The sequence below is a fragment of the Carassius auratus genome, unplaced genomic scaffold (assembly GCF_003368295.1).
Source record: "Carassius auratus strain Wakin unplaced genomic scaffold, ASM336829v1 scaf_tig00031048, whole genome shotgun sequence".
Classification (NCBI taxonomy): domain Eukaryota; kingdom Metazoa; phylum Chordata; class Actinopteri; order Cypriniformes; family Cyprinidae; genus Carassius; species Carassius auratus.
The window spans coordinates 129,620-140,868 of NW_020525891.1; the positions used below are offsets into that span (position 1 = coordinate 129,620).

At 42.3% G+C, this 11,249-nt stretch overlaps 1 pseudogene; it reads right to left on the bottom strand.

Moving 5' to 3' along the window:
* LOC113080355 (NLR family CARD domain-containing protein 3-like) lies at window positions 1-5,129 on the bottom strand (annotated as a pseudogene).
* Window positions 5,130-11,249: the final 6,120 nt, after the last annotated feature.

The window sequence follows — 11,249 nt, forward strand, 5'->3', positions numbered from 1 at the left end:
TTACAGAGCTCTTTTGCAGGTTTTGATGACTGCTGATAATCTAATGAGACACTCGTCTGATTTCTTGAATTTCTGAAGCTCAAACTCCTCCAGCTCCTCCTCTGATGTCAACAACACAAAGACCAAAGCAGACCACTGGGCAGGTGAAAGATCAGCAGATGAGAGACTTCCTTTGCTAAGGTGGGTCTGAGTGTCCTTCACCAGAGTTTGGTCGTTCAGTTCATTCAGACAGTAGAACAGATTGATGGATCTCTCTGGAGACAGATTAGACTCTAATTTCTGCTTGATGAACTGAACTATTTCCTTTTTGCTTTGCTCATTTCTATTTTCTGTTTCAACAGACCCTGTAAGAGTCTCTGATTGGACTGGAGTGACAAACCAAGGAGGAATCGAAGAAAAAGATCCAGGTGTCCATTATCACTCTCTAGTGCCTTGTCCACTGCAGTCTTGAGCAAATCAATCATGGTTTTACTTTTATATTTCCATTTTGTAGACTCATGAACAAATATACTTTTCTTGTTGAGGTCTAGAAACAGATGTGCATAGAGGGCTGCAATAAACTCTTGAATGCTCAAGTGAACGAAGCAGTACATGGTGCCAAGAGTGATCCCCGTTTCCTCCTTAAAGATCTGGGTACACATGCCTGAGTACACTGATGCCTTATAGACGTCAATACCACAGGCTTCCAGATCTGTGTCATAGAAGATCACATTGTTTCTTTCCAGCTGATCAAATGCCAGTTTCCCCAGTGAAAAGATGGCATCTTTATCCCAGGAAACATCTGGTGTATGTTCTCCATCATACTTTCGTCTGCTCTGCTGGATCTGAAATCTGAGGAAGTGTGTGTACATTTGTGTCATAGTCTTAGGAGTGTCTTCAGTATTTGACTCCTGCAGTGTTTTGGAGGCATGATCAGCCTGATTGTTTTTCACAACATTATTTCTTTTCTCCTCTAAAATGTTCTGGAGAACAGTGGCTGAAATCCAGCAGAAGACTGGGATGTGGCACATGATAAAGAGACTCTTTGATTGTTTGACATGATCAATTATTTCTTTGGCCTGATTCTCATCTGTGAATCTTTTTCTGAAGTACTCCTCCTTTTGTGCATCATTGAATCCTCGTATCTCTGTCAGCCGGTCGATACAGTCAGGAGGAATCTTACTGGCAGCTGCTGGTCTGCTGGTGATCCAGATGAGAGCAGAAGGAAGCAGATTTCCCTTGATGAGGTTCGTCAGGAGAACATCCAGAGAGACAGGTGATGAAACATCAGACCACGTCTCATTATCCTTAAAGTTTACAGGAAGTCGACATTCATCCAATCCATCAAGAATGAACAAGACTTTTAATTGATTTCTTCTTGTAAGGTTCAGTCCTTTTGTCTCTGGGAAAAACTGAGTTATAAGGTCCATCAAACTTAGTTTGTCTTTCTCCTTTAAGTTCATCTCTCTGAATGGAAGAGGAAATATGAAGCTGATATCTTGATTTTCTTTTCCTTCGGCCCAATCCAGAACAAACTTCTGCACAGAGACTGATTTTCCAATGCCAGCAACTCCTTTTGTCAGTACAGTTCTGATCTGCTTCTCTTGTTCAGGTGCTTCAAACAAATGTTTGCACTCAACCTGTATCTCCTGTGATTCATGACGTCTGGAAGCAACTTCAATCTGTCTCACCTCATGTTCAGTATTGACCTGTTCACTACAACCCTGAGTGATATAGAGATCTGTGTAGATGTTCTTCAGAAGTGTAGAGTCTCCTTGCTTTGCAAATACTTCAAACACACTTTGATACTTCTTCTTTAGGCTACACTTTAGCTGATGAATGAAGAACAGCTCATCTAAACAGAAACAAAATTACAGATATTGTTTAATCTTATTTTCTCTCTGCATTTATAAGTGACACTCTGACAGATGATTACGAGTCTCTTACCTTCTAGAGTATCAGCAGCTTCATCTTGCTTCATCTCTCTCAGGAAGTAGAGCGTGAGATCAAGAGCCGCTTCTTTCATACTGCATCTGTTCTCATTAAAGTCCTTCACAAAGTACTGCTTGTCCTCTTTTTGTAATATTTTCTTAAACATGTCCAGCTCATTTTTTAGAAATGTGATTATTTTCTTCTCAAGATCCTACAAACAAAGAACAAAAAACAAAGGCAAAAGAACACAATTAGACCAAATCCACATTCATTTGGTCCAAAATATATGATCCATAAATAAAAATATTTGTAAAAGAAACAATAAAAACATTGTCCAATAACCAATTTATTTGTTATAAATAGAATCATTAATTTAATATTCTTTCACCTGGAAGATTCCTAGGAGATTGTCTGTGAAATTCTTGCGGTTCCTGTTAATCTGGAAGTCTGAGTCTAATGTCTCATAATGCAGCCTGTTAAAATGGTGAATAAAATTAAATGTGGTTAAGACAATATATTAAACAAATCTCTTTTTTTTTTTTTATCAAACACAGAGCAAACTTTAGCCGTTAATGCTGCAGCTATAAGTTAATTCTTTTAAAAAGAAGGTTCTACTCAAGTACAAATGTAAGTTTTTCTGTCCTAAACTATTGACACTAATAACAGAAAGATGGAAAGACATATTCCTGTCTCTATGGTGAATTTATGCCTTTTTGCTGCTGCTTGTGTAATTGGATTACTGGAAAGAAGCTCCAGACTGAGTTCAATAAAAAGCAAAGCAGATATTGTTCTTTGATTTATGGTTTTATTTAATTTCTATCACAAATATCCCAGTGGAGAAATTAGCTAGTGGCATAATACAAAACACATGAAATACCTTTCAGTAGCTGATGGTGTTTCTTCGCTGAATCCCGGTGGTGGATCTTTTGACCGGTCACTCTTCACAGACACAGAGCCGGACACATGTGATCCTGATCTTACACTAATGACACAAAGAAGAGAGGGATTCTTCAGTCTCATTTAAAAAGGTTTAATGTTGTAAATGGACATTTCTGTAGATAGATGGACACATTCATGTTTGATTCTTATATTCATTATTGAATTTATGCTCTCTAGTGTCTGTCTGTGTAACTGTATTACTGGAAAGAAACTCTGTGATTTATTGTATTATTTACTTATTTTCTATCACAGATACCCCAGTGGAGAAATTAGCTAATGCTATGTTGTAACAAACCAAATGAAATACCTTTCAGTAGATGATGGGGTTTCTTCACTGAACTTCAGTGGTTCATGTTTTGACCAGTCACTCTTCACAGACACAGAGCTGGACACATGTGATCCTGATCTTACACTGATGACACAAAGAAGATAGTGGTAACATTTTTAAAACATTAATACAATCAATATAATAAATTCAAAAAAGAAGCCGCAATGAAAAAAAAGTCCCCTTCCATCACAGTATAGTCCAAGCTCTCTTCTGTCACATCAGTATCATCCTCATGTAACACACAAGCTTCATTTCTACCATTGTGCCACATTCAGATTCATTCTCCTCGGACTCCGTCGTCTCACTTCTCTCACTTTCCTCATTTATATCTTCTCTAGCAATAGAGACACAAACCCCAGCTTTAACACTCTCACATCCTTCATTATTTACAGCATCATTCACTTTCTCAGCACAGACATTTCTGATGCGCCCTTCCATTATATCAACCAACTAATCAAAATCAAATTCATCTATGACATCCTTCAAGACCATGTAAATCTCATCTAAAAAAAAAGAGAGTGATTTACAGTCAAGCGGGATGTTTTTGATTTGGGACACTACTGTATCATGTCTTGAAAGCTCTGAAAGCTGGAACACATCTCTTCTGACTTCATATCTACGGATTACACACCAGGGGTGTATAGTGCGACATATGTTTAACGTGCTATGAAAAATAATCAGTCTGTGTGATGAATAAATATACCACAGTAGCAATGCATGCATGGGTTTGAGCCGGTTTACAAACCTGTTGTCCAGCAAAGTGAACATTTAATGAGGTGTTTTCTACAAACTCATTTCATCACTCGAGTGTAGCCATTTGTGGCCAAATTGTAGACCCTTACAAACAGACAACACAAACTTGGTGTTCTATATAATGTGTCAAATAAAGAAAAAGGTTTATCTGAAAACCTTAGTGACAGTTCAGATTCTGTTGGTTCAGATTTGGAAATTCACTGAATATTGTCTTTCATAACATCATAAAGTCTTGTTACACATTGATGCTATTTTTATTAATTTGAAATGAAAGAATGAGAGAGATTAAAGTGAAGAAACTGAATACAAACAGTATCTTTCCGGAGCTAAAAAAAAAAAAAGTTCTGACTGCTATACATTATCTTTAATGCTGTAGTATTAGTAGATGTTTTATTAATGCAATGATGCCCATCACAGACAGACTTGTTATATGGGAAAAATTAAGACATTCAGCGTGTTGTGTTCAATAATTACAGATCTGTCTCCAGAGTCAAATCACTGAGATTCCTTCTGAAATTAGTTTGTGGATTATCTAACCTTAATATTATATTTATAGGCCGATCCATAATATTTGAGCCATTCAATGCTATGGATCAAAGAGTGCTCCAGTATAGAGATAAAAAAAAAAAAGACTGGATTCAGGCTAACATTTTCTACTAATGTGTTCCCTGGGAATCAAGCCCACAACCTTGCGCTGCTAACACAATGCTCTACCACTTGAGCCACAATAAATTATTACTCATTTTAGTTCATTTAACACTTTACAGCAAATCATACTTCAGTTTGAAATGATTATTCTGACTTGCTTAAGTTACCATATTATTTATATTTTCTATCCACTAAAAGTGCAACCTGAAACTAAAGTGTAGAACATTTTAATTCTGGGGTTGTTCAGGATTTAAATATTCCTGTATATTAGACATTTAACAAGTTTCTAGCTGTTTTTAACCCGAGACAATCTAAACACATTTAGAGGAAGTTCTGCTCTGTTTTGTAAATCATTAGACATGAAAATAGTGAGAGTAAACACTGCTTGTAGAAAAGTGTTGTTTTTTCTGTGAAAACAGACTCAGTCTTACCTCTGTTTGTGTGAGAGACTCATCTTTCCTCTCTTCTCTGACAGACTGCAGATCTACAGCTCAACATTGAGATCTTTGTGTCTCTGAAGACGATCAGATGCTCATCATGACCTGGACATGACAATCAGATCAAGATCATGAGAATTCAGAGGAACAAATGATGAAGAAAATAACTAGTGCTGAATCTCTGAGTTATCAAGCAATCAATATACAAATAAAATATGCTACAAATATACTGACATGTAATAATCTCTTCAGATCACTCACAACACACGTCTTTATGTACATACACATTGCAATCAGTAATAAGTTACTATATATTAAGCTTCGGATCATTAAGAAGTTTAAAAGAAGATTTGTTTTGCTCGTGTTTATCAACCTCCCTTACGAAAATTAGCCATGGTTTTACTACAAATAAAACCAAAAAACCATGGTTACTGTAGTTAAACCATGGGAACCACAAATTAACCATGGTTTTGCTATATTAACCATAGTTTAACCATGGTATTTGTAGTAAATCTGTGGTTTTACAAATGGCAGTCAATACGCCAAAAAAAAAACATGGGTTACTACAGTTTCACTATAATAAAACCATGGTTATTTTTCGTAAGGGCTGTCTGGCCAGAAGAACAGGTTTGATTTGATCACAAAACACTTTCAGTCTCGAGTCTTAAAATAACAAAAAAAAAATGAGGAAATAAAACAACACTTTTGGAATTATTCAGACTGTTAGCCTATATTTTTCACAGATATTTTTAAAAACTTGTAAAAATGTTTTTACATTCATCGTCTTTAAATGGTTTGTTTTATTAACATCTTTCTTCTTCACTGTGATTTGTTATTCGTCGTATAAGACAGGTGTAATTTATAACTGAACAAATCACGCTTCATCCAGCTCTGAAACGCGTTCATCATTCTCCTAAATAAGTGTAATGGTGAAAGTATTCAGACTTACTTGCAGTAGTTCAGACGATCTTGTGCTTCAGAAACAGAACCCAGAAGTATTTCAAACACTTCCGGTTTGTGATCGCTGTTAAACACCTGTGCGATCTTCACGATTGATGTTTGTCACCTGACACGACTTCATCTTGGAGAAAATCAAAGTCCAGTTAACAACAGATCTCGTGCATCAGCGCCACCAACTGGACAGGAATGTGAAGCACAAACACACCTGCTTTCTCCTTCTTCTTCCTTCTAACAGCAGATCCCAAACTAAAACAGTGCACTAGCGCCACCTGCTGTTTCTTCACATTCTCCCTCTCAATCTGCTCCATTCACCTCCTTCTGATACATTTGACTACTCTGAAGGGTTAATGAATAATGACAGACAAATCATATCAAATAATCCAAAACAAACATATCAATCTGAAAGGTAATTATTATATGCTATATTACAGAATTATATACAGTCCTGTTTTTATTTGAAGAAATTTCATTACATTTCTTTCATTACAGCAAAAGTCTATGAATTCAGATTGAATGATTTATTCAGTTATTCTGTAGGTTATGATGAATAATTAAGATATTTGAAATATTGGATTCATTCAGAACTCAATGAATTATAATAAACTTTCATTTTCTACATACAAATAGAAAATGCCCAGTTATTTTCATTTTATTATCTGAATTCATCATCTCTGGTTGCTGTGATGTAGATATATGTGCTTTTAGACAGAGACATTTCTGGATCTGATGAAGATAAACTCCAGGAACACAAGAAAGAACTCGAATCTCAATCATTAGGCTGTAAAAAGTGTGAGAGATGAGAGAGATCGACCTTTACCTGTTCTCACATGGACAGATATTCAATGAGTATGGCAGAAATTTAGGCAGTACCTTACCATTGTGAAGCAGAGTATTACAGTTTGACCCAAACACGATTGTCCCATGACATGACAGCATTGGCTAGAGTAATTCGCAAAGTAAAACCTTCCTTACAAATGGGTGCATAGTACTTATTATTATTTTTATTATAAGTATTATGTACTCTTACAGTTACATGATGCATTTCTGGTTTCCAGTTGTTGTCATGGTGGTACTTTTCTATAACACTGAATGTGGTAATAAAGATTTGCTTATGCTTTAAATGTTGTCCATATGATGGCAAAATCACTTTGATAAAGAAGAGATTTTTTCTGTTTGTTTTTATTTTATTTTATATATCACATAATTATATCCCGCTACATTACCACTAACATTATACTTCCACTAAACAGTATCTCTGTTTACCCAGACACAATTATATCAGTTCTGACAACTACAGAAATGTGAAAAGTGTCCATTAAATAGTTGTCACTATGTGTCACAGTGTCTGGGTTGTTGTTCCCTGGGGTTCCACTAGATGTCCTCCTTCTCACGGTGTCTGTCACCAGATCACTTCCTGTTCCCTTATTTGGTCACCTTCCTCCTTGTTGTGTAATTGATTGCTCCCCCACCTGTCTCCTGTTTCCCCATTATCCTTCTGTGTATAAATACCCAGTCTGCCTTAGTCTGTGTTACGGAGTCCTTGTTTAATGTCAAGTGTTAATCATTGTCCGTCAGCCTTGCCTTGCCTTGCCTTGCCTTGCCTTGCCTTGCCTTGCCTTGCCTTGCCTTGCCTTGCCTTGCCTTGCCTTGCCTTGCCTTGCCTTCATGTTTATGTTGGATTTGGATTCTCTGGTTTTGACCCTGCCTGGACTGTTTACCCGATTGGATTACCCCTATTAAACTTACATACCTGCACTTGGTTCTCTCGCTTCGTTTCTGCAACGCCGTACGTGACAGAAGGACTCCGTCAAACAGAGAACCAGCGATATGTCTGCTCATGCCTCATCCCCAGCCACAGAGCGGGACAGAGGCGGTTTTGAGGGAACTCGCCTGGTGGTTTTCCGGGGACCAGGGAAGGTCGCCGCGGAGGGAGTGATCGAGAGGAGATTCAGCCCCACTCTCAACCATGGCCTCCCTTCGACCCGGGGCTCATGTGGGATGGATCAGAGCCACCCTCTCACCATGGCGGACGGAGAGGTGAGAGGAAGCGCACGCCCGCCTTGGTAGCGCCACAACCCAAGATGGCCGCCAGCCCAGTGCCACAGCACCAAGTGGTCGCTTGCCCAGTACCACAACACAAGATGGCCGCCAGCTCCGCGCCACAGCACAAGATAGCCGCCAACCCTGCGCCGCTGCGAGGCAAGATGGAAGCCAGCCTCACACCACAGTACCCGATGGGCACCAGCTCAGCGCCGACGCCCAAGATGGCCGCTGACTCATTCTTGGATTATTTTGCTACGCTATCAAGGATCCTAGAAGTTCCCAAGACGGTTCACGTAATGGCTGCTGAGCCAGCGCCTCAGCACAAGATGGCCGTCAACCCAGCGCCACAGCACAAGATGGCTGCTGAGCCAGCGCCTCAGCACAAGATGGCTGCTGAGCCAGCGCCTCAGCACAAGATGGCCGCCAGCCCAGCGCCGCAGCACAAGATGGCCGCCAGCCCAGCGCCACAGCACAAGATGGCCTCCAGCCCAGTGCCACAGCACAAGATGGCCGACTCAAGGCCTGAGTCACCAGTCCAGGTGCCACCGACTCACCGTCATAGAGGACGGAGGATGAGGAGACGGGCGCCTACCGTTCCTCAAGGCCTGGAGAACGTTCCCGAGCGGGCCGCTGTCGTCCAGGGGGACGTTCCAGAGCGGGCCGCTGCCGTCCAGGAGGCAGTGCCCGAGGTGGTGCCTGATGCTGTTCCGGTGACCGAGGTGGTGTCCGATGCCGAGGCGGTGCCCGAGGCTGTTCCTGAGGCCGAGGTGGTGCCCAATGCCGAGGCGGTGCCCAATGCCGAGGCGGTGCCCAATGCCGAGGCGGTGCTCGATGCTGTTCCAGAGACCGAGGTGGTGCCCGAAGCCGAGGCGGTGCCCGATTCTGTTCCGAAGGCTGTGCCTGAAGTCGAGGCGCCTCAGGTCTCCACAGGCAGTCCTGATTCGAGTCAGGTTCCGGTAGACTCTCCGGAGTCGGGTCATGTTCCGGTGGACTCTCCGGAGTCGGGTCATGTTCCGGTGGACTCTCCGGAGTCGGGTCAGGTTCCGGTGGGCTCTCCGGAGTCGAGTCAGGTTCCGGTGGACTCTCCGGAGTCGAGTCAGGTTCCGGTGGACTCTCCGGAGTCGAGTCAGGTTCCGGTGGACTCTCCGGAGTCGAGTCAGGTTCCGGTGGACTCTCCGGAGTCGAGTCAGGTTCCGGTGGACTCTCCGGAGTCGAGTCAGGTTCCGGTGGACCCTCCGGAGTCGAGTCAGGTTCCGGTGGACCCTCCGGAGTCGAGTCAGGTTCCGTTGGACCCTCCGGAGTCAGGGCTAGTCCCCGCTGACCCTCCGGAGTCAGGGCTAGTCCCCGCTGACCCTCCGGAGTCAGGTCTAGTCCCCGCTGACCCTCCGGAGTCAGGTCAAGTCACCGATTTTCTGGAAACCAGTAAAGACACCAGGGGATTACGGGAGTTTCGTAGTCCCGTTGGTCCGGCCGCACAGAGGTCAGCTCCGCCTTGGGGGGCTCTTGTCCTGACCACACGGCTGTGGTGGTCTTCCGCTTTGACCTGGGGGGCTTCCGCCCTGACCACACAGTTGTGGTGGTTTTCCGCTCCGCCCTGGCGGACTCCGGCCTCGACCACACAGTTGTGGTGGTCTTCCGCTCCGCCCTGGCAGACTCCGGCCTCGACCACAAAGATGTGGTGGTCTTCCGCTCCGCCCTGGAGGGCTCTGGCTTCAGCCACATGGCAGTGGTGGTCTTCTGCTCCACCCTGGTTGACTCCGGTCTTGACCACAAGGATGTGGTGGTCATCTGCTCCGCCCTGGGGGGCTTCCGCCCTGACCACACAGTTGTGGTGGTCTTCCGCTCCACTCTGGAGGGCTCTGGCTTTGACCACACGGCTCTGGTGGTCCTCTACTCTGCCCTGGTGGGCGCCTCAACATGCCCTCCTTGGACTTTGTTTGGTGTTCTTGGTTTCTGTTTTGTTTCTGTCTGTTTCCCTCAGTTAGTCTTGCCCTCCATCCCTCCCCCTGAACCTCCTCCGGTCCTCCTCCCTCCTGGTCTCCCTGTTTTATGTTTACATTTCTGGTGTTTGTTCCCCATGTTTTTCTTTTCCGGCCCTCCGGCCCTCCCCCTGAGCCTCCACCTGTCCGCCTCCCTCCTGGTCTCTGTGTTGTGTCTTGTCATGGAGCATCTGGGAGCCGCTCCATAGTGGGAGGGTACTGTCACAGTGTCTGGGTTGTTGTTCCCTGGGGTTCCACTAGATGTCCTCCTTCTCACGGTGTCTGTCACCAGATCACTTCCTGTTCCCTTATTTGGTCACCTTCCTCCTTGTTGTGTAATTGATTGTTCCCCCACCTGTCTCCTGTTTCCCCATTATCCTTCTGTGTATAAATACCCGGTCTGTCTTAGTCTGTGTTACGGAGTCCTTGTTTAATGTCAAGTGTTAATCATTGTCCGTCATTCTTGTCTTGCCTTGCCTTGTCTTCTTGTCTTGCTTTCATGTTTATGTTGGATTTGGATTCTCTGGTTTTGACCCTGCCTGGACTGTTTACCCGATTGGATTACCCCTATTAAACTTACATACCTGCACTTGGTTCTCTCGCTTCGTTTCTGCAACGCCGTACGTGACACTATGATCCTAAAGAGTTGTTGTGTAAGCTTTTTGTTATCACTCTTTGTCAGTTTAATATATTCTCAGTTTCATTCATTTTCCATTAAATGCAGTATAAATGGGTTTCAGCACTTCATCCTGTTGAAAGATTACAGTACACAGCATGAATTATCACACCCCTCTGAAACTCAATTTAGAAATGAATCTTTATATCTAGGACATGTTTTATATGTTCAGATGTGGTTATCATTGCTGGTGTACTCATTTATACTACTTACTTTAAAATGTTTCTAATGTTTACAAAAAAGTTATATGATTCAAATTATTTTATAATTGTTTAATATCTAATGTTAATCAGTTTAAGCACATTTTGTCCCTCTATTCTGCAGCAAATTCTGAAAAGGCATCTTTTGGAGGACGTACTCCGTTCGAGCGCCCCTTTCTCTTGTGCACATCGACACGAATCACAGATAAATAAGGTATTTTAACATATTTACATAACATATATACATTTAAAATAAGAAAAGCATTTTGACTGCCTTTTCACTTTTGCCTTGTATTTTATAATTGAAAACTAAAAACTAAAAAACTGAATCAATTTAGGTTAAAAAAGCAAAGCACAAAGACAAAGCATAAAGAC